The following is a 25,312-nucleotide window of genomic DNA, read 5'->3' on the forward strand; positions in this document are numbered from 1 at the left end:
TCCTTTCTTTTATTAATATGGTGTATCACATTGACCTATTTGTGAATACTGAATCATATTTCAACCCAGGCATAAATCCCACTTGATCACGGTGAATTATTTTTTTAATGTATTGTTGGATTTGTTTTGCTAATATTTCATTGGGGATTTTTTCATCAGTGTTTATCAGGGATATTGGCCTGTAGTTCTCTTTTTTAGTGGAGTCTTTATCTGGTTTTGCTATCAGGGTAATGCTGGCCTCACAGAATACATTTGGAAACTTTCCTTCCTTTTCTATTTTTTGGAATAGTTTGACAAGAATAGGTATTAAATCTTCTTTAAATGTTGGGTAGGGGCGCCTGAGTGACTCAGTGAGTTAAACATCTGATTTCAGCTCAAGTCATGATCTCACAGCTTGTGAGTTCAAGCCCTGCACCAGGCTCTTCACTGGCAGTGTGCAGCTTGCTTGGGATTCTTGCTCTCCTCTCTTTCTGCCCCTCATGCACTCTCACCTTCTCTCTCTCTCTAAAAATTAATAAACTTAAAAAAATAAAATAAATGTTGTATAGAATTCACCTGTTAAGCAGTCTGGTCCTGGACTTTTGTTTTTTGGAAGTTTTTTGATTACTGATTCTACTTCATTGCTGGTTTTTTGTCTGTTCAAGTTTTCTATTTCTTCCTGTTTCAATGTTGGCAGTTTATGTGTTTCTAGGAATTTATCCATTTTTACCTGGTTGTCCAGTGAGTTGCTTTATAGGTTTTCATAATAATCTCTTATAATTCTTTGTATTCCTGTTATGTTGCTTGTTATTTTTCTTCTCTCATTTATGATTTTATTTATTTGAGTCCTTTCTCTTTTGGTAAGTCTGGCCTAGGTACGTGAATTTTATTAATTTTTTTCAAAGAACCAGCTTCCGGTTTCATTGATCTGTTCTATTATTATTTTGGTTTCTATATCATTTATTTCTGCTTTTATCTTTCACTCCTTCTGTTGGTTTGGGGTTTTATTTGTTCTTTTTCTAGCTCCTTTAGGTGTAAGGTTAGGTTATTTGAGATTTTTCTTGCTTCTTGAGGTACACCTGTATTGCTGTATACTTTCCTCTTAGGACCACTTTTGCTGCATCCCAAAGGCTTTGGACTTTTGTGTTTTCATTTTCATTTGTTTCCATGCACTTTTTAAAATTTCTTCTTTGGTTTCATGGTTGATCCATTCATCATTTAGTAGCATGTTGTTTAACCTCCAAATATGTGTGGTCTTTCTAGACTTTTTAATGTGTTTGCCTTTTAGTTTCATAGTGTTGCAGTCAGAAAAGGTTCATGATATGACTTCAGTGTTTTTATATTTGTTGAAGCCTGTTTTGTGACCTAATGTGTGATCTATACTAGAGAATGTTCCGTGTCCACTTGAGAGGAATGTGTATTTTTCTGTTTTAGGATGGAATGTTCTGAATATATCTGTAAAGTCCATCTGGTCCAGTGTGTCATCCACAGTCATCGTTTCCTTGTTGCTTTTCTGTTTAGATGATCTTTCCATTGATGTAAATTGGGTGTTAAAGTCCCCTACTTATTGTGTTCTTATCAATGAGTTTCTTTATGTTTGTTATTAACTTTTTATTTATTTTGATGCCCCCATTTGGGGTACATAAATATTTATAATTGTTATATCTTCTTGTTGGATTGTCCCCTTTATTATTATATAGTTCCCTTCTTTGTCTCTTGTTGCAATCTTCATTAAAGTATATTTTCTAATACAAGTATTGCTACACTGGCTTTCTTCTGAAATCCATTTGCATGATAGATGTTCTCCATCCCCTCACTTTCAATCTGCAGGTGTCTTCAGGTCTAAAATGAGTCTCTTGAAGGTAGCATAAGTAGGCCTTGTTTTCTGACACCCTGTGCCTTTTGATTGGAGTGCTTAATCCACTTAAATTCAAAATAATTAGATAAGATATGTATTTATTGCCACTTTATTACTTGTTTCGTCATTGTTTCTGGAGATTGTCTCTGATCCTTTCTTGTCTTTCTTTCATGTTTTGCTGATTTGCTTTAGTGACATATTTGGGTTTCTTTCCCTTTATTCTTTGCATGTTTATTAATTTTTTTTTCAATATATGGTTACCAATAGGTTTGTATATAACATCTTCTGCAAATAGTCTATTTAAGTTGATCATCATTCAAATTTGAACCCATTGTTTTCTCCTCTTCTCCCCATGTTTTCGGTATATGCTTTTATATTTCATATCCTTTTTTGTGTGTGAATTCCTTGACTGATTTTTGCAGACATATTCATTGTTACTGCTTTTGTGTTTCCTGCCTTTTCTGTCATTATTGGTCTCTCCTTTCCACTTAACGTGTCCCCTTTAATCTTTCCTGCAGGGCTGGTTTAGTGGTCATGAATTTGTTTGGTTTTTGCTTGTCTGGGAAGCTCTTCATCTCTCCTATTCTGAATGACAGCCTTGCTGGACAGAATATTCTTGGTGGCAGATTTTTCCCATTCAACACATTGAATATATCCTGCCAATCCCTTCTGGCTTGCCAAGTTTCTTATGAAAAATCTCCAGCTAGCCTTATGGGTTTTCCCTTGCAAGTTAATGACTTCTTTTGTCTTGTTTATTTAAAAAACGTTTTCTTTATCACTTTATTTTGCAAATTTAATTACAATATGTCTTGGTGTTGGCCTCCTTTTGTTGATTTTTATGGGAGCTCTCTGTGCCTCCTGGATCTGGATGTCTGTTTCTTTTCTCAGATTAGGTTAGTTTTTGGCTGTTATTTCTTCAAATAAATTTTTGGCCCCTTTTTCTCCCTCCTCCTCCCCCCCTTCTCCTCCTCCTTCTCTTCTTCTTCTTCTTGGACTCCTATAATACAAATGTTTTCCATTTGATGGAGTCACTGAGTTCCCTAAGTCTATTCTTGTGCTGCATAATTCTTTCTCTCTTTTGTTTAGCATTATTATTTTCCATTGTTTTGTCTTCTAGGTCACTAATTCATACCTCTGCTTCTTCCAGTCCACTGTTCATTGCATCAAGCCCATTTCCAAAGTTGTTTATTGCATTCTTCATCTCTGATTATTTCTGGTATATGGTATATTTCTGGTATATATCTCTGATATATGTGGTAAAGGTCTCCCTGATGTCTTCCATTCTTTTCCAATGCTCAGTGAGTATCTTTATGATTGTTGCTTTAAAGTCTCCATCAGGCATGTTACTTATATCTGTTTCACTTAGACCTCTGGTCATGGCCTTATCCTGTTCTTTTATTTGGGATAAATTTCTCTGTTTCTTCATTGTCTAAGTCTCTGCCTTCTGTGTGTTAGAAAAGCCAGTTATGTCTCCTGATCCTAAAAATAATGGCCTTATGAAAAAAAAGGTGATGTAGTCCCCAGGACTGGTGCTCTCCAGTGTGTGCCACAAGAACTCTGCTCTTGTGTTTTGGCTGCTCTGTCCTCCAGGCAGGTGGTCTGCAGAAGCTCTCCTTGCCTGTTGTGGGCAGTGTTTGGTCCCTGGCCTGAATGTGGCAAGTTTTAACTAGGTGTGCTCTAGTCTGCTCATGAAATGAGACCTGACACCACCTCCACCAGAACTGAGGCCCTGCAGAACTCTCTGTTTGAGGGACATGGTGTGGGCAGGGGTTTGTGCTAGTCTTCCTGGGGAGGGCCTGTGGCACTAGACCTGAGGCAAGTTTAATTGAGAAGTGCAGTTCCACCAGAGCACAGGGGGCTAGGGCTTGGTGTAAGCAAGTTAGGCCACCAGTGTTGGCACTGCGCTGCTTCCTATAGGTGGCCCTGTATTTATGCTGAGGAGTGGGGGAGGGAAATGCTGCCAGCCAGCTCCTTTGTTCTGGAGAGATGTCTCCATGAATACTGCCTCACAGGGATGCCTTCTGAGAAGAGAGAATCCTCTCTCCCCTGTGTGCCCTAGGTTTTCTTCAGATTTCTGTTTCCACTGTGTGCCTCAGGTTGTTTGCCTGCCTTCTCTCCAGGAGCAGTGCACTGCCCTCTGGGTGTTACACCAGCCAAGCCCACTGACCTTTAAAACTCCAGGCTTTAAAAAAATAATAATTAAAAAATAATATAACTCCAGGCTTTACTCTCCACCGGTTGCAAGAACTCATGAAATTCATCCCCTCTTGCTTTCCAAGCCAATGGCTATGGGGAAATGTACTCCGTGTACATCCCCCTGTGTGCTCCTCTCTCCCTCATGCCCTTCTCTCTCCCCTCTGCAACACCTGTGATCCTTTCTCCCCCGAATCATGTCTCCACATTTCCTACATTCTCCAATGTCACCTCTTCTCTCCCTTTACTTGTGGAGTTTGTTCTGCCACTTTTGGGGTCAATTTCCGGGGTATGTAGGATAATTCGATAGTTATCTACTTGTGTTAATGGGGCAAGATGAGGCTAGGGTCCACCATCTTCCTCTCTCCTCGACATTTATCCATTTTTTGACTGAAACAAATTAAGTGTATTTATAAGATTTAGATTGTAGACAAAATTTTGAGGAGAAATGTAAAAAATGGGCTGAGACTTAGTAAGAAAAACAAATCCTATGTTTATGGCTACTCTTTCTTCAATGACAAGAATGTGAACTCCAGGAAGTTAGGGGAAAACATAGAAAATAACCGTATCACCTTAAATGAGAAAGAATTTCTGAAACAAGATGCGAAACTCCCAACCTTTAAGAAAAGGTACATAATTTCATGTTCATTTAACTTGAAAGACACATTTAAAGATAAAGTGTAAGAGGTAAGCTCTTGGTCAGGAGCCCACATTTACCAGATATGCAGAAGACAAAGATGAATTCCCAAAATATGCTTAAAGCATGTACTCATACACATGCACAGTGAGATATCACTTCACACACTCATAAGACTATTACAATTAGTAAGTCTGATTAATAGCAAAGGTAGAGGAGAATATGGGCGAAGGGGACTTAGGTGGGTGGGAATGCAATTTGTTAGAAAAATGTGGACAATTAGAATCTAGTATGACTGAAAATATGTATTCCCTCTGGGCCAGAAGTTCTGCTTCTTAGTTTGTAACCTATGGAAAGCATTTACTGCAGCAATGTTTTTAATAGTAAAATACTGGAAATAACCTAAATATCATCAGTAGGGTAAGAGCGTAAATAAAATTTCCTAAGTAAGAGCACATTATGATTATAGAAGTGAACTAGATTTCTCTATCTCAAAGTGATTAGACCTCAAAAAATATTTATTGAAAAAAGCCAGTTGCATAATATGTGACAATATAATATATATATTTGAAAATTCTACAGAAAACATTTAAGAGAGAATTTTGGACCATTAGACCAAAAACTGAACAGATTCCAACTGTCACCATCACTCACACAGTTGTTACCTCAGACCAATTCTTACGTATTTAAATAAGACCTCTTTAAATATCTCAGGAGAATACAATTGCTGATGTTTTGCTAACTTCTTGAGTCATTTTATTAATTTACTCTTTAAATACCTCAAATTCATCCCAGATTCCACAATAAACAAAACTTCAATTACTCTGTTTAAATGAAGAGATCACATCTTACCAGGTTGGAGAAAAGGGATTAACCAAAGTAGAGACCTTTTTAAGCCTTAAGAAAATATAAGCCTCGTTTATTATACTGAACATCCAATACAGAGCAAATCACGTATGTCAGTATCGTACAGGTACGTACACTGCGTTAAGTATGACACAGAGTGGATGAAGACTTTCGCTGGGGATAGAAGATATGCAAGCAGAGACCAAAAGCAATTGCATGATGACTGCATTTGTCTCCTAGGATGCCGTAAAAAAGCACCACAAAGTAGCTCAAAACAATGCAAATGTATGTTCAAAGTCCAAGATCAGAGTTGGTTCCTTCTGAACGCTCCAAAGGAGGCTCTGTTCCGGGCCTCCCTCCCTAACTTCAGGGGGCGGGCTGGCCCTTCCTGAAGATGATTACGCTACCCCAGTCTCTGCTTCCATCTTCACATGTCTTTGTCGGTGTCCAAATCTCTCTCATTTTACAAAGGTACCAGTCATATTGGATTAAAGCCTATCTGATGATCTCATCTTAGCTTGATTAAATCTGTAAGAATTTATTGGAATACAAACTGGTGCAGCCACTCTGGAAAACAGTATGGAGGTTCCTCAAAAAACTAAAAACAGAACTACCCTACGACCCAGAAATTGCACTACTAGGCATTTATCCACGGGATACAGGTGTGTTGTTTTGAAGGGACACATGCACCCCCATGTTTATAGCAGCACTATCAACAATAGCCAAAGTATGGAAACAGCCCAAATGTCCCTTGATGGATAATGGATAAAGAAGATGTGGTATATATATATACAATGGAGTATCACTTGGCAATCAAAAAGAATGAAATCTTGCCATTTGCAACTACGTGGATGGAACTGGAGGGTATTATGCTAAGTGAAATTAGTCAGAGAAAGACAAAAATCATATGACTTCACTCATATGAGGACTTTAAGAGACAAAACAGAGGAACATAAGGGAAGGGAAACAAAAATAATATAAAAACAGGGAGGAGGACAAAACAGAAGAGACGCATAAATATGGAGAACAAACTGAGGGTTACGGGAGGGCTTGTGGGAGGGGGGATGGGCTAAATGGGGAAGGGGCACTAAGGAATCTCCTCCTGAAATCATTGTTGCACTAGATGCTAACTAATTTGGATGTGAATTTAAAAAAATAAAAAATAAAACAAGTTAATAAAAAAATCGGTACGAATTTATTTCCTAATAAGGCCACATTCACAGATACCAGTGTTAGGACTTCAACACATGATTTTCTGGGGAAACACAATTCATCCCAGAAAAATGACGTCATTCAAATCCCTGAAAAAGGCTCTGAACGCTGCTAGTGGTGAAGATGCCCACTTTAAAGAAGCCAGGGAGAGAACTTTTACCAGCACAGAGCATCCAGGTCAGAGGAACTGCATCTGAAAAATGGCACAGCGACACAAATCACATGCATTTAAAAGAATCGCTTTGTTGCTTGGAAGTAAATGTTTCCAGTGCTCAGAACACCGTGAACGGTAATGTGATATAGCCCCCTCACTCAACTTTTCATTCAACAATTCGTTCACCTAATAACATTATGACAAGGTTGGGACCTACCTAAGTGCAGAGGATATAATACTGAGGAAGAAAGGCAGAATTCCTGTCCTCATGGAGGAAACCGGGTTAGTAAAACAATCATACAAACAAACGTGAAGTTTGTAACGCTGGGGTGGAAGTACACACAGGGCTACGAGAACAGAAAAAAGGCCCTTTTGATCTAGGCAAGGCAACAGTGTTTCCCTGAGGAGGTGACCATTTAATCCACAGTCTGAAATTGGATGCAAGTCCATGAGTCCAAGGAGGGCAAGTTCAGCTTTCTGAGAAGGAAAAGCAGCAGGTGCACGCACCCAGAAGGAGGTCGGTGAGAACGAGGGGCTGGAAGAAGTCTCGCTGAGAGGCAGAGAGGGTGAGAACGTGAAGCTAGAAATACAAGAAAGATCCAGAGATTATGGAGGTGAGGAAGACATAGGAAGAAGCCATGCCTGTACAGTGGAGGCAAGGAGCAGTTTAAGGCAAAACAATGAAATTATTAAATGCAGGCTGTTAATAATCACTCTGGCCACGTATTATAATTTACAGGTAGGGACACTAGGAATCAAATAAATTGTTTTGCCAAAGTCAAAGTTTCTTCAGAAGCAGAATGAAGACAAAGCCAAGACCTGTGACCTCATCTGTCACGAAAGAAAACAGTAGGGGTTGCTCAAACACCTGTGAAAGGAGAGGCACCTCCTCCGGCTCCCCCATCCGGGTAAATGCCATGCCAGCCCCAGTCCCTTCCCCCGTGCAGCTCTCCCCCTGGACCGTGTCCAGTCCATTGGCAAACACGGCCAGTTCCTATAAGATTTTCTTGAACCCACTCACTGGCTTTGCCACCCTCCTCACTGGTCCACGCCATCATCACTGGTGGCCTGGACGATGACATAGTCTCCCCGAAAAACCTGTTCTCTCTACTGCTACCGAATTGATATCATGCTTCTGTCTTTTTTTTTAAAGAACGTATAGTCTGTCGTGTCACTCCTCTACTGAAACCCCCCAGGGGTTTCTCAAAACTCTTAAATCAAAACACTTCACCATAGCCTATAAAATCCTGCAAGATCTGGCTCCCACTTGATATGAACTCTGAACTTTCTCCTTAACCACACATGGGCCTTATCCATTCCCCACACACCCAGGTCTTTCCTACATCAAGTCCTTTGAACTCACGACTCCCTCTGCCTACGGTGTTCTTCCACCAGCTCTTGTAAGACTGGGCCCTTCTTATACTTTACATCTCAACCCAAGTTTCACCATTTGAGAGTGAAGTCTGTGACCGTTCTATCTAAAGCATTTCTAACTCAAAATTCTGTTTGATCTTTTTCCTGGCTCTTCTTACATATCTATCATTCTATCTATCTACCTACCTACCTACCTACCTACCTATCTAGATACGTAATGTATTTCTATTATTACTGTCTACTTCACCCCATCAGATGTGAGCTCCCTTAGGAAGAAGCTTTGTCTTCCTTGTTTAATGCTGCACCTTTTCCTTTTTCATAGTCAGTGATGGATATACAGAAGATATTCAATCACTCTTGGTTGAATAAATGGATGAATACATACAGAGATCAGCATTTTTTTAAAAAACACTAAGAATGAAAACATGAGAAAAATACACAAAAACAATTATAACAATCTCCCTGAATTCTCATCTAAAATAAATGACTTTTAAAACATTTATCCCCTCAGTTGGGGATTTTTCCTCCTTGGAAAAATGTGTTTTATGGTCAAGTTTAAAAAAAATATTGTTTTTAGTCTTGAGTTTGTCTTTATCATAACGTGCTAATGATTTTCTTTTTTCTTTCTTTCTTTCTCTTTCTTTCATTCTTTCTCTCTGCTAGAAAAATATGTCTGAGCTTTCAAATGAATGAACACACTAGGGACAGTGTTATAAGGGCAGCTGGCATCTCAGTCAGAGGCATCTTGACATACTGGCTCTAAGGACATAATGCTGCCACGTTCCAAGTAATGAAACAAGGTGTAGAAAACATGTCCAACTGCTAAATGAGGAGAGTTGGGGATTTTTTAACACTTTTAATTAGCAACTTTTCATTGTTTACGACTTAGAAGAAGGACTGCTCTTTCTTATTACTCAGTGAAAACAGACAATTGCTGATTTCATCTGATTCATTTTCCATAATGTAAACTGAAACTAAGTGGACCATTTCAATTTGAATGTTCTTTTCCCAAAGTCACTCCGCCTGTAAAATGACTTGGAAAATAAGAAACCATGAATAGATTTCACATATCTGTGTGACATGTGTTTAACTTCTTCTTATCTGGCTAAAGCATTGTGTCTTACTGATTAGTAGTGTTATTTCTTCATTTTTATCACTTGTTTTCAATACATTACAGACATGTTTACAACGCTAGGAGTTTTTCATAACTTAGCAACAAATATTTATAGAGCAGTTACTATGTCCCAAATCCTATGTAGGATAACAGAGATGCAAATAAACACAATACAGTTTGCTTCCCCCTAGTATAGAGTCTCATGGTAGAGCATACACCTAAGTAGTCAAGAGCACAGATTTTCACATAGTAAACACTGCCCCTAACTAGATACATGATCTTGGGGGAAGTAGTTAAAAATGATTGGATTTGGGGGAGAGAAATTATTTTTTTCATCAGTAACATGGGCACCTATCTCATAGAGTAATTAAATATTTAGTGCATTAGTAGCATTCAGTTAATAACAATGATAATGTAGAAAAGTGAGAGAAATTGTTCTTGAAAGGAAGCAAATTTGAGCCAGTTGTTTTAGGAGAAAGGCAGAATCCCTTTTAGGGAAAGAACCTATTTTAGGATAGGATAGGATAGGATGAATGGATGGATGGATGGATGGGGAGAGGGAGGGAGGGAGGGAGGGAGGGAGGGAGGGAGGGAGAGAGAGAGAGAGAGATAGCTTACATAGAAATAGCAATTAACAATCAGCAAGGAGGTGTGGATTCTTCATGTTCTACTCTGAGAACTAAGGGGATAATGATCTCAAGACATACAGCATGGGAAACTGGTCCTAGAGACCCAGGGACCTTATAATTCAGTTGTTGTTGTTTTTTTTTTTTTACACTTATTTGTTTTTGAGAGACAGAAAGAGACACAGAGTGAGCAAGGGAGGGGCTGAGAGAGAGAGAGGAGAGAGAGAGAGAGACAGAATCCAAAGCAGGCTCCAGGCTCTGAGCTGTCAGCACAGAGCCCGATGCAAGGCTCGAAACCATGAACCATGAGATCACAACCTGAACTGAAGTTGGATGCTCAACCGACTGAGCCACCCAGGCACCCCATGGGACCTTATACTTCATAGTAGATTAGGAAAGGCTAGAGACATTATTTTTATTTTCTACTTAAGGGAAATAATCTCTATATACCTATTTTCTTCCACAAAAAGAAGGCCAAAGACTAAACTACTCTAGCGAAGGGGAGTGAACTAGCCATCGATGAATTCCACTGACCTTTCTTCCTTATTGGATTTGCCTTTTGTCAGGTCTCAGCTGTTCTTCCATGGTAGGATCTCTCCACCACACAGGGAAAGCCACCTCAGTCTGGCTCAGCCCTATGTGTATGGATAACTCTGGATAGATGAGCGTGCTTAACCATGGACCTAACCCATGTCCTCCAGTTCCACCTTTATCTGTAATTATAATGATATTTTGATACTCCATTTTCTGACAGTGTTGTAATATTCTTCAAATGAATCAGAACACAAGTGCAAAAGAAGGGTGTGTTTATAATATTTGCTCCGTAGCAGCACTCTCTGATAGAATATGTTATAGTGAGAGAAATGTTCTCTACTCTACACTGTCTTATATAGTAGCCATTGGCCATATGTGGTACTAAGCACATAAAGTGCAATTGGTGTGACTGAAGAAATTATTTGCTGACTATATTTCCTTTTTTTTTAATGTTTATTTATTTTTTAGAGAGAAAGAAAGCTCGAGTGAGGGAGGGGCAGAGAGATAGGGAGAGAGAGAATCCCAAGCAGGCTCCACGCCACCAGCAAAGAGCCTGATGTGGGGCTCGATCTCATGAACTGTGAGATCATGGCCTGAGCCAAAATCAAGATAACCTAGTGAGCCACCCAGGGGCCCCATAACTGTATTTACTTTTAATTAAATTTAATATTGAACAGCCATCTGTGGCCACTGGCTGTAATATCAGACAACAAACTCTAGATCCCAATGCTTTTCTTGAACTCTCCGGCCTTTTCATTCCCTCTTTGAACAGGGAATATTCATAGTGACTTATAGGGCTGACCAGAGAAGTAATGTATGTATTTTTATACGAATTCTATCTCGACTCTAACCCATGAATGTACCACAAAGGATTGTGAGGGGTCAGGGGGAGAGCTGGTAGGGAAACGTAAGGGACCACCAAGGACAGGAAATGCCAGTGTCCAGAAAGACCCAGAAAGATTTCCTAGAGGTGCATCACTGAAAAGAAACACTGAGAAGTCCACGTTTAGATGCTAAATGATGAGGCCCTCAGTATGAACTTCTATGAGGATGAGACAGATATCACCTACTTTGTAAAGTTAACCTGGGTTTTAATCATTTTTGTTTAAGGAGTCAGTGGCTCAGTCAGTTAAGCTTCTAACTCTTGATTTTGGCTCCAGCCATGATAGGGTCTTGGGATTGAGCCCCAGAGTGGGCTCTGCACTGGGCATGGACCCTGCTTCAGATTCTCTCTCTCTCTGCTCCTCCCCTGCATGGGCAAGCTCGCTCGCTCTCTCTCTCTCTCTCTCTCTCTCTCTCTCTCTCTCTCTCTCAAAAATAAAATAAGCTTTTTGGTTTAAGAAACATGTAAGATGTCATTATGAAAGAGATGTTACTAAAATAAAACACAGGTTATCTCCGTAGGTTCCATGCGGACCACATCTGCCTTATTCATCACTCTTTGCTGAGTGGGGGTGATACAGTAACACCTGCATGGAAACACGAGCAACACCCCGTAAGCACAGAGCTCAAGTTCACCAGCGGCCATGGCATGAACGGTAACTTGAGGAACCTGTCTGCTCCTCAGGCTGTCAAGAGCCTCATGGTTTCTCCTCATCTCAGCTTCTCCCGGGACAACCCTTCCTTCTTTCCCTTCCACAGGCCAACTTCCTGTACTTGAACATGGTGTAACCTCACCCTGCATAATCTGTGCTCCCCCAGGTGAGGGGCCCCACACGAGACACTGAAGAGTGTCTGTGTTCCAATTACGCATTGGTCTCACGGGCTGACCTTAAGCCAAGGGCCCCAAAAGGGGCAAGGCAGGCAAATTACTGCTATAAATACTGGCCCTAAGATTAGCCTTGATGGTGTGATTAAGCAGAAATGGATAAGAATGTAGTATTAGTAGTATGTAGGGAACCTTTCCGGGGGTTCCATTCACATTGTTTAATTCTCAAACAAAACAAAACCTCGAAATCTACTTATATTATTTCCTTTCTACAGATGAGAACGTTGAAGTTCAGAGACGCTAAGGAATATCCAAGCTACTAGGGACAGAAACAGCCAGTGCTTTTTGCACTAAAAGGGTCTGCTTCTATTTCCAATCACACTGTCAATATTCCTTGGCAGGAATTTGTATTAGGTCAGAAGTAGGGCTATGCTAACACACACCGTGATTTATACCTTGAGTCGCCTCTGAACTCTAAGTTCTTGTAGAAATTCCTTAGGCAATAATTAGGCGTGTGTGTGTGTGTATCTTTCACTAGATTGAATATGCCTTCAATACAGCAGGACTTTGAGGGTGCCTGGGTGACTCAGTTGGTTAAGCATCCGACCTCGGCTTGGGTCATGATCTTGCAATTCGTGAGTTTCAGCCCTGTGCTGGGCTCTGTGCTGACAGCTCAGAGCCTAGAACCTATTTTGGATTCTGTGCCTCCCTCTCTCTCTGCCCTTCCCCGGCTCCTGCTCTGTCTCTCTCTTCCTGTCTCTCTCAAAAATAAAGAAAGATTAAAAAAAAAAAAAAAACTAAAGAAAATACAGCAGGACTTTGAACATTTCATTGTTCTGCTCTTCATGTAGACTTATCCCTTATGGTGTTAACTTTAGAAGAGTAAAAGTATGTTTCTAATTGAAGTGCAGGTATTTCCAAAGATAGATTTGGGGTCAAGTACACACATTGCCTTTTGCACCTTTTGGTGACACTTCCAATTATATATGACTAAGTCCTGGAGACGTACAGCATGGTGACTATAGGTGATAGTACCGAACTGCATATTTGAAAGTTGCTGAGAGGGCAGATCCTAAAAGTTTTCATCACAAGAAAAAACCCGTAATTATGTGCGGTGATGGATGTTAACTAGACTTATTATGGTGATCATTTTGCAATACATACATTTGTCAAGTCATAAATGCTGTGCACCTAAAACTAATGTACAATGTCAATTATCTCTCAATCACACACACACACACAAATGTTCAACATATATTCATATATTCACAAAGCATATATACCTTTCTCATGAGGGGAAAAAAATCTCAAAAAAAAAACCATGGATAATTTATTTTTTTTTTTAAGTGTTGCCATTCGGCCAAATCTCTCTTCATTTGTTTGTCCCTGAAAGAAATACAGGATGGCCAGCCAAGTGCTATGTGTTTTCGATTTTCATTAAATGCTTGTGGAGGGTGGAGTGGGTGCTGCCTAACAATTCACAGTCTCTGAGTGTGTGGATAAGCAAAGACAGTAGAGAGGACTTTAGCAGCCCTTGGAGGAAAGGAGCCACAGTAAATGGGGAAAAAAAAATAGTCATCTTAAGTGTCCAAACATACAAAAGCTACCCTCTTCCTGGAAGTCTGTACAGACCCACGTTTACCAGGATTTTTGCATTTGTACTTCGAAACTTTGGTTTTACATTTTTTCAAAGGCTCTCAAAATTACAATACCAAGAGACAGTATTTGCTGAGCATTTACTATGTTCGACGCACCATGCTAAGAGACAGCATCCCCATGTTTGCAACAACCTTTCTAGCTACAGGTGTAATTATTCCCATTTTGTATCCGAGGAAGCTGACACTCACAAGAATGAAATGATTTGCCCTGGATCAAGTGACAGAGTGACAAAGTTAGAGGTTTTATCCGCAGAGTCTGAATGTACAACTACCGTTGTTAATTACTACTCCTGCACAGCCTCCTTGTAGCTGGGGCACCTGCTGACACACGGTAGCCAACCCATATTGAATCCAGTCTGACTCACCTGGCTTTTGCTCTGCGCCATGGTGTTTCATTTTCCGTTGCAAAGTGGGCCAAGATATAGTTACCTATGTTTCCCAGCTCAGCTCGTGCTTTGCAGCGTGGCGCAAACATTGTGAACATCCCTGCCTTTCCCCCCCTGCCGTGGTCCCCTAAATTTTTGACCTCGTAGTTTATCAGTTATCATTGACAATAGCACCCAGTGCCCATCGTTATATGATTATTTAAATAATGCACGGCTCATCTGCCAAAGGGATATAGCCACTGAAGAGCGTATTCTAGAAGAACTGACCTGGACAATATTTCACTCCATGCTTTCAGGTAATAAAACAATATATTCTCTATTACCCCTTTTGGTAAAGAAATATACAAAAATGTCATCATTGGTTACTTTGATCTAGTAGAAGTGCACACGCGTGTTTGTTTTTGCCTGCAAGGAGTTTATGTTGGTTCAGTGGCAGAAGAAAAGTTCTACTTTTTTACAAATCATGGCAAATATTCAATATTAAAATCAATTCCTCTGCTTTTACTGGATCTTTGACAGGTAGCTGTGATCACTCTCTAACCCAAGCCCCCATGGCACACAGCGCCTCTGCTATGGCAAGTGGCTTGTTTTGTGATTACTATGTACGCACGCTTAACTCTACAAAATAGTAAGAATGTCTTGTACATGCTGTTCTTATCCCCAAAAGCAAACACAGTATTGAAATTTCAGCTAGAAATTGTAGCTCAGGGTTCCCTACTTCCTGGTTAACCTGAGGCATTTACCAGACCCTATCACATAGTTCTCCCACATAATTATTAAATAGATACACATACGTCATACATTTATAAGTATATCACATACCATATTGGGGTGTGGCAAGACTTATCAAGGCAGCTCTTTAGTCCAGGAAGAATTTATCATTCCAACAATATGGAGGGAAAATTTTAAATGATGAGGATCTAAAGAAGCGAACTGAGTAGAGCAATTATTGTATATCTGGACCCTTCGGAGCCCTGGGGGCACTTTCTCCAACAACTCCACGTTTACCTTGGGAAATGTCATAGACTTCCCCTAAGAATCATCTTTTGTTTTTATTAAATTTTTTAGTTTATTTTTGAGAGAGACAGAGTATAAGCGGGGGAGAGGCAGAGAGAGAGGGAGACAGAATTCGAAGCAGGCTCCAGGCTCTGAGCTGTCAGCACAGAGCCCGACACGGGACTTGAACTCACAAACCGTGAGATCATGACCTGAGCTGAAGGCAGTCGCTCAACCGACTGAGCCACCCAGGTGCCCCCACTAAGATTCATCTTGAAAAACGTATTTGATACCTGTAAACCGCACAATGTTTTTGAAAATACTAGACTACAGACTATAAACATAGGCTATAATCTATATTTCTAGAAACATATAGAGCTATAGACTTTTACATTTTTATATATTATACTTATATATCTAAATGTAGGCTATAATTCGAAGAATGGAAAATAGAAATTTTCAAATGGTCTGTGTCAGGCAGGGGATGTATGTGGAGGTTACAGGATTGTCCTGAGTCATCTCCTAACACAAACCATAGCAATCCTCTGTAACGTGTTCAAGCCACTGAACTTTGAGTTCCTAGAACACTGGGCATATTTTGGCATCCTACTTTGCTGGCCAAGTATCTTGCTCACTTCACGAGCGTGACAATTATTTTATATATATTCAAAGTGTCAAGGGTGTACGAGCCACTGCTGACAACTGGTGAGCAAAACACGGATAGTTCTTGACTTTACAGAGCTTATGACTTAGTGAGAGACATGAACCCCACAATCACGTGACTAGACCTACCATGACAAGTACTCACAGAAGAAAAACACATGCAACAATAAAAAGGGATCTGACCTAACTCAGGCATGCGGAAAGCTTCCCTGAGGAAGTGAACATTGAGCTAATATGTGGGAAACCAAGAGGAGCTCATCACGCGAAGCGGGGAGAGACAGGGATTCCAGGTGGCGTGGAAATAGCATCGGCAAAGGCCCGGGGCAGGAAGAAGCAAGAACTGGTGAGGGACGGAGGGAGGAGAAGGAGGCGGCCCAGCTGGAGGGGAGAACAAGGGAGTGGAGCCCACCCAAGGCCGAGGGGCAGCCTTGCAGGCCAGGAGAGGGTTTCATTTTACTCTTGTCCTAAGAACACGAAAGTAACGGATGATTTTTAATAAGAAGGTGGTGCGACCAGCTTTTCCTTTCAAAGGAGCATTCTTGCTTCGGAGCGAGAACAGAGTGGAGGGAGACGAGGGGGAGAGACTGGTGATCCATTCCGAAGGCTATTATAAAGTCCCAGGTGAGAAAGGATACCTTGACCGGGGCGATGGTGGGGAAGAGGCCGGGTAGATGGATCTAGAAATATTTAGGAGGTCAAATAATAGGGCCTGGCGACGCATTCCATGTGGGGGTGAGGCAGAGGGAGGTGTGCTGGGTGATGCCAGTGTGCTGACTTGGGGAAGGCAGAGAACAATGGAGGAAAAACACGATTAAGGGCGTCCTAAGAGTTATGAGTTTCAGACTGAGACATGTTCAGTTGGAGAAGACATACATATATACCTATCAATATCTATACGTGGATGGGTTGATAGAGATATATAAATATAGACAGAGCTCAGAAGGAACTAGACAGAAGTGTGCAAGGCACCGGTGTAAAGGTGGCGTTTCAAACTAATGATCTGAATGAGACTCCTAGAAGCGATGATAAAGGCAAAGGAGAAGAGCCCTGAGGCCAAAGTGAACCACAAAGGACTCCAACATAATGACCGGGGCAGAAGGACATGTGCCCAAAAAAAGAGAAAGAACGTAAGTGCCTAGAAAGGAAACCCGGAGACGATGATCAAAGAAGCCGATGGATAATGAGTGTTTCAGGGAGTAGCTGACAGAGGCAAGTGCTACTGAGGAGTAAGGAAAACGAAGACTGGAAGGTGTCCGTGGAACCCAACAACATTAGAGCCATTACTGCCTTCAAGAAAAACCACTCATGCGGGCCCTGGTGGGGGGCCAGGCGGTTGAGCATCCGACTCTTGATTTCAGCTTGGGTCATGACCTCACAGTTGATGACACGGAGCCCTGCATTGGCCTCTGTGCTGAGAGCACGGAGCCTGCTTGGGATTCTCTCTCCCTCTCCTTCACCCTCCCTGTCAAAATACATGAATAAATTAAAAAAAAAAAAAAACCCGGTCATGTGAAATGATGGGGGCGGAAATGGGAGTTTAGTGAATAGGGAGCAAATAGAAGGTGGACGCGTCGATGAAAGAGGGTAGAAGCAGTTCGTTCAGGAAATGTGGCTGGGGAAGGAGGAGTGAGGCAGGGCCTTATCTGCAGAGGTGAGATTTTTATTTGGTTTGGGTTTTCTCTTCTTTTTTGTTTTTTTTAATGTTTATTTTGGAAAGAGAGCATGCACACGAGTGGGGGAGGGGCAGAGAGAGAAGGAGACACAGAATCCGAAGCAGGCTCCAGGCTCTGAGCTGTCAGCACAGAGCCCGCCATGGGGCTCGAACTCAGGAACCGTGAGATCAAGACCTCAGCTGAAGTTGGACGCTCAACCGACTGAGCCACCCAGGCGCCCCTGGTTTTGCTTTTCTTAATGAGAAAAAACAATAGGACAAATCCACATGAGAGGAGAGGGTGCATGCATAAATAAAAGAAGGGATTATCGGGGCGCCTGGGTGGCGCAGTCGGTTGAGCGTCCGACTTCAGCCAGGTCACGATCTCACGGTCCGTGAGTTCGAGCCCCGCGTCAGGCTCTGGGCTGATGGCTCAGAGCCTGGAGCCTGTTTCCGATTCTGTGTCTCCCTCTCTCTCTGCCCCTCCCCCGTTCATGCTCTGTCTCTCTCTGTCCCAAAAATAAATAAACGTTGAAAAAAAATTAAAAAAAAAAAAAAAAAAAAAAAAAAAAAAAAAGAAGGGATTATCTATAATGTAAACAAAAATATTTCACTAGAATAGGACTTTTTAAAAGGCAGGGATCTTTGTCTAATCTGCCTACAGATCTATCTCTAGAACCTAAAATATTGTCTTGTTCGCAGTAGATACAAAATAAAGAGAGTAAGGCATGACTGTGTAAGATACCTTAAGAGCTGGGATAGGAAGGAATTCAGTGTGTATGTGGAAGGATTAGCCTTTAGAGGAAGAAGGAAAGCCTTTATATTGTAATAAAAAGGAACATGACAGTATCGGGGCAGATGTAGGAATATGTCTATGCTTTGTTAAGTTTCTAATACATGGCTTCTGTTTTTTCATTAAGTGAGCCATGACATTGGGGCTCGGACCTCAGTGAGGGGAAAGAGAGGGAGTTGGTTAGAAGGAGACGATGTTTGCAATGGTCATCGGTGGGTGTGTAAGAGATATACGGTACAATACGCTGGTCATGACGAAGGGCTTTTTGAGGCTGGCGATCACGAATTCGTGGTGGAAACCATCTCCATTTCTGTGACTTTGTCCAGCAGAAGCCAACTGCTTATCAGAAGCAGATACGGAGACAGAAGATGGTTTGTTCATCCCACGGTGCGAATGGAACCCCACAGCATAATGAGAAAACATTAAATTTCTTTTGGAATTATTCAGAAGACTCTTTGTTCTATCTATCGTCACTTTGTCCTTGTCCAAAAGTGGTAATCAAATGATTGTAAATAATTATATAAACAGGCATGAAACAGTTAAGTTGGATACCTCTCCACCAGCTTCTGTAATTAAGAGGACTTGTAATCATAGAGGAGATAAACTAATCAAATAAAAATAGGTCTTCCTAGTCATGGAGGAGACTTTTCAAGCAATAATAGTCAAAGCGACAGCAATGATAACGGTAAAATATCCCGGTAGAAATCCCCCAAAGGCCTGGCCAACCTCCTTCACAGGTAAAGGGATTTCTTGGTAGGCATTCTGGGCATTTGATAATGGCCCTTGCACATCAACCCAAACAGCTAAAACTTTTCTATTACTCTATTGTTTCTTTAAGTGGTGTTGCTGACCATAGACTCAATGACATATAAATAAGAGCTCTGCTGAAGCAAAAACAGATGGTGTGATTAAGTTTAGGAAACGGCTTAAAAAAGAGTGAGAGAGGGGCGCCTGGGTGGCGCAGTTGGTTAAGCGTCCGACTTCAGCCAGGTCACGATCTCGCGGTCCGGGAGTTCGAGCCCCGCGTCAGGCTCTGGGCTGATGGCTCAGAGCCTGGAGCCTGTTTCCCATTCTGTGTCTCCCTCTCTCTCTGCCCCTCCCCCGTTCATGCTCTGTCTCTCTCTGTCCCAAAAATAAATAAACGTTGAAAAAAAAAAAAAAAAAGAGCGAGAGAGGCTTTTGTAGTGCAGCACCTCTCACATCTAAACATATGCCATGGATATCTAAATTTTGATTATAGTTTATAGATTTCCTCAGATTATTTGTGTAGGACAGCATCTGTATGAGAAGCAGCTTATTACGATTATTATAAAATACTGCTCGAATTTTATAACTCCACTTTTCACGTGGGAATTCGTTATGGTACAAGTTGGAGTGCAATTTTTTTCTTCTAAATAACCTAAATTCCTCATGCTATCACTTGAAGTTTGTTGAGGGTGGCCCCAGATTACCTGTATCAGCATCCCATGGCTCCTTGTTAAAACTGCGGATTTTTGTCCTTCACCCAGAATGCAAGAGTCTCTGAGAGAGAGCCCAAGCATCTACTTTAAGCTAGCGCCCAATTATCAGGTTGAGGCTGCAGAACTGAAGATGTAAGTCTTCTTCTTCTTAACAGTTGTCAGCACCCGTACAACAAACTTTTAAACACTCGGAGGCTGACAGGAAGTCTCTTCCTTTTACCTGACTCTGCTTTTCACAGGCTACCTGGGACCCTGCACTTTGAGATTAGCCTCCGGCAAGACATCCTTCTTTACGTTTGTCCGTCTCCAGCTTGCGGTTAATACTTCACTGGTAATACGAAGCCTTCCACAGACAGAATTTGCGAGAAACGTTACAGAAAAACGTTCCTGCTCGTGGAAAACAGCACCATGTATGTCCATACCAGTAAAGGGAGAGATGAATCATCTAAAGAACTCTATCCATTCAAAAAATCGGGACTGATTTGTTTGATAAACAAATAAACTTGCTTTCTTCTTCCTCAGATGAAGAGTAAAAATGACTAAGTTAAGCAGGTTACGGCATAGTACCTCACTCTGGTTTCCCTGTATAAGTGGAGTTAAAACAGAACTAAATTTCAGAGTTTTCTGTTAACCAACGACCTCACTGAAGGTATTCTAGTTGATTAAAATTCTCATCAGGACTTCATAATTTGGAAACTACTGAGTTTTCCTTAATAGTCATTTTTCTTGTTGTAGTTTTAAAGTCTTTCTGAAGCACAGAGGGAAAAGGGGGAACATGGAGAACAACAAAAGTTAAGACTAAATTTTAAGGAGAAAATTTAATGGGAACCACTGCCTATATAGAATTCTGAGTGTTGAGACTATTAACATGTACTATTCAAAGGTGTGTTATATTCAAGCTTCTAAAGCAAATTTACGCTGTGACCTTGCCTGAACAAATTAATTGAAGAACAAAAGTTACCACGCATGCAGTTTGAACAAAAGGAAATTGATGCAGCACTGCAAAAGAAAAGAGAAGAGCAGGAGGAAGAAGAAGGTGGTAGCATCATGAATGGTTCCACTATTGAAGATGAGGAGCAAACGAGATCAGGAGCTCCATGGTTCAAGAGGCCTCTAAAAAACACATCAGTTGTAGACAGTGAGCCAGTCAGATTTACTGTTAAAGTAACAGGAGAACCCAAACCAGAAATTTCATGGTGGTTTGAAGGAGAAATACTGCCAGATGGAGAAGACTGTCAATATATTGAAAGAGGAGAAACTTACTGCCTTTATTTACCAGAAACTTTCCCAGAAGATGAAGGAGAATATACGTGTAAAGCGGTCAACAACAAAGGCTCTGCAGCTAGTACCTGTATTCTTACAATTGAAAGTAAGAATTAATCATTTTTAATCTGGAACTTTTATTGTATTTAAATTTTTTTTTCCCTTAAAAAATCACTTTTCTTCTTCTCTTTTTTTAGCTGACGACTACGAGCTCCCCTTCCCTCTCCCTGGAACTTTCTCTGCCCCCTCCCAACCCCCCCAAATTTCTTACTACATCCATGTTTTCTGTGGCGGGGCCAAAAATGGAAACCAGAAGTGCCACTATATTGACTTTTTATTCCTTTTCCTAACAGTCTTCAAAACACAAGCTCATCTAAAGAATACCTTCTTCCTATCCAAATCATCACCAGATTCGTCACCATATTGTGAAGTTAATGTGTATTTAATGGGGTAGAGTGGAAAAGTTACTCAATTATTCTAAGCTTATAGCAATTACGTTTTAAAGATCACAAATAAAACATTATTTTGCATGAAAAAATGATGTTTATGAGCTATTTATACACCTAAAATTAATGGAGACTTCATAATTTGGAAACTACTGAGTTTTCCTTAATAGTCATTTTTCTTGTTGTAGTTTTAAAGTTTTTCTGAAGCACAGAGGGAAAATGGAGAACAACAAAAGTTAAGACTAAGTTTTAAGGAAAAAAAAAATTTAAAAAAAAATTCTCATCAGTTGAGAGAAATTTTTAAAAGATCACAATTTTAAATCCCACAAAATACATTTCACATTAATACTGTATTAAAATCCAATACATCTCTTGATGATTCAGAGTATAATTCAAGCTATTTTATGGATATGAACACGTTTTCCCATTATCATTGCATTTGAAAAATTTGTTTTGTAAACTTTCACATAATTTGAAATCTAGCCCAACACACGGGAATGAAAAACCAACAGAATTTGGACTTTTGTTCTTTTCTGACACCAACACACGAACCCTTAATACTATGTCTCAATTTCTATAACTGTAAAATGGAATTGTTGATTAGGGTGCATTTAAATTTCCTGCTAGTTTAAAACTCTAATCTCACTGCCTTTCTGTTTTGTACAGGTGCAAGTGTATACACACACACACACATGCCCACACATGCCCGCACATGCACCCACACACCTGTACACACGTGCACACACATGCACATGCACACATGCCTGCACACAGATGCACACACACACATGCACATGGACACACGCCCCCACACACACACAGGTGCACGCACACCCCCGAAGACACACACACACACACACACACACACTCATGTGTGCACACACACGAGTGTGCTCACGTGCACACACACGCACGTGCGCACACACCCGCGCACACACAGGCATACCCACACATGCACAGAATTTAAACACGCTAGACTGCAAAGCTCTGCACAGGGAATGAAAGACACTCCGCATCAACCTCATCTGTGGATGTTACGATGCTCGCTGCCCATCAGCAATTAAGACTAAAGGTTGCTTTTCCTTCCAATGACTCTAGTCCAGTGTCAGGCTAACCTAAGAAAGAAGACCATAGGAGCCATCGAAAGGACAGGGACTTGCTTTCCAACGCGCGCCTTGCTCTCACATCCCGTGCAGTTGGGGCGAGGGGGGCACGCCGGCCACGCTTGTATGGGACTCATTACCATTTGGAATGCGGCGACCTGACTGAAGTCCTAATAAAAACACAACTTGTATCGATAGTTGCAGCCACTCAGGAGCCACAGCCCCGATGCTGTGTCTCTTGTCACTAGCATGTGCCATTGTGAGCGGGGCGGCCGCACACAGCCTGCCTGCTTACTCACAATAACCCCCCCTCCCCGGGGAACAAAGGCAGACAGCCGCTTTTCTCCTCCTTCCAGCAGACACTGCGAGGGTCTGTTACTTATTATCTTTGGAAGAAAGGACACAGGTTTGCACCGGCAACTTGAGCCTGTATCAGCTCTGAGATCGGAGAAGATGAGGGAGGTCCCTTCTACAAGACAAACTTTACTGTTGTTGTTGCTGATAAAAGCAAGGTTCACAAACATTCGGCGACTTGACTGGCTTATTCATTTTTACTAACATCTTTATGACCACCTCTTCTGTGGCGAAAAGGAGGCTTCCCCGGAAAGAAGCTGGGGACCCACTGCATAGGAAGGGTATTTAGAAAGACAGTGAAAAAGCTTGCTTCCTGGACCCCAGGAACAGTCACAATCTGAGAGATGCCCCTTCACCTCTAACAGCACAACCTGGAGTGACATTTAGCATAACAGACTTCCTTATTTGCATCGGCCAGTCGACTTTCAAGGAGCAATCACGCTATTTGTTTTTAAAGACAAGAGCACAGCATGAAGGAAGGAGTCTTGGGCTGGACTGTCAGAGAGCCAGTTCGAATCTTAGTTCTGATGCTAGAGAACCCTATGACATTAAGCATATGGTTTAACATCCCTGCAACCTAGTTTCCTTGCCTGGAGGATAAAGACATTCATTAGATTATCTCTAAAGTCTCTAAGAGAAAATTTAGGAAATTCTGGGTCGAAAATACATTAAGCTTATTTTCCTTCTGTAGTCTGATGGATGGAGTTGTAAGTTTCTAATGTTTTAAATTAATACCGACTTACTCAGGCAAACTAGAAGCCCTTCGATTTACTTCCACTTTCCGACCAAATATCTATGCGTCTGAAGAGAAAACTTGTATTTCAACAGGGCCACCTAGGAGCTAGAATAGAAACCAGCTGGAGCACCACACTGTCAAGGACTGGCCTTGGTAAAAGTTCTGAATGTGTCTGTTCATGATGAAAACCAAAGGGAAAACTGAAATGGTATATTTCCCTTTCAGTGGGTGGAAAGTAGTAATATGGAGAATAAAATAAAGGCACCAACCCAGAGCCTTTCTTCTTTTCTAAGCAGAGCAGCTGTGCGGACATTGTGGAGCCACCAAGGCTGAGTTCCCCAAACCCATTAGCAAAAGGCTCATTTTGTCCCGAGTGACGAGCTCTCGGTGGAAGAAAGTGACGTCGAGGGGGTAAATCGTGCTGAAAACACACATACGGTCACTGATAGCCCTTGGACACGATCCCACAGCAATGATGCTTCCTAAGAACCGTCCAGAGTTTATCCCCGTTGGGGCTCTGCTAATGGCATGTTTGTTGTGTGGAATCAACCCCAGCTTGCATTTATCTCTTAAATTTTTTAAACCAAGATAAACACTTACCAGCATTATTATAAAAGAAGATACAGATTCGTCGTGGAGCCTAGAAGGCTGCTAAGTGTGTGCTATCCTAGAGATGCTCAAGTCCTGGGAATACTCCTGTGCATCGAATTACAGAGCTTCTCCTAACATACCAGCCACCAGCTCACTCTCTCCTAAAAGAGACTCATCAGGACACTGCATGCCAATATTTACACAAAGCCAACTGCTCTCTCCTCAGTGGAGCAGAAATACCCTTACTTTTCTGACACACAGCTCAGATAGCATTTTTTGGAACCTACAAACACTCACCACACATCTGCAGTTTAACTTTCCCATCATTTCCTATCACTCTGGTTTACTTATTCAGTCAACCGATTTCAATTTCACATTTAAATTTCATTCATCCATTTATCAGATAATTGCTGTTGACTTACTGCTAGGGATTTGGGCCTAAGTCACCCCATCCCCCCTCTTCAAATTCTAAGCTAGTTTGTTAAGAGGTACAGCACTCAATGGGGAGTAAAATGTGATATCACCTTTACTGGAGTCAAGATAGAACTGGAAAATGTGGCTTGAACACAACAAGTTAGATACCTTAATCCCTGCCCCTTAAATTAAACTCATGTAATCAGGTAGAGGCAGAGAAGCAGAACGCCACCTCCTCACTGCGTGGGGAGGGATGGAAATGCGTCCAGGATGATTACCCATTTATCACAATCATACCCACCTTGCAGAAATGGACCTCCCACCAATTACCTACCTAGGACTGGATTTAGTTCTTCCTCTTCTATTCTTCCTAGATTACATTGCCTTGTGCCTTTCATTGTTTCAATTCAGCCACAAGAACTGAAGAATCATCCTGTGAAAATATAAGAGATATTTAAAAAATAATTGAATCTGCACAAGTAGGCGAGAATGAGATTTACTAGCCACAGAGTTGTAACCAGGCTCACAGTTCGAAAAAAAGATCCAGAAAAATGTAGAGGGGG

Source organism: Prionailurus bengalensis, chromosome D2 (assembly GCF_016509475.1).
Source record: "Prionailurus bengalensis isolate Pbe53 chromosome D2, Fcat_Pben_1.1_paternal_pri, whole genome shotgun sequence".
NCBI lineage: Eukaryota > Metazoa > Chordata > Mammalia > Carnivora > Felidae > Prionailurus > Prionailurus bengalensis.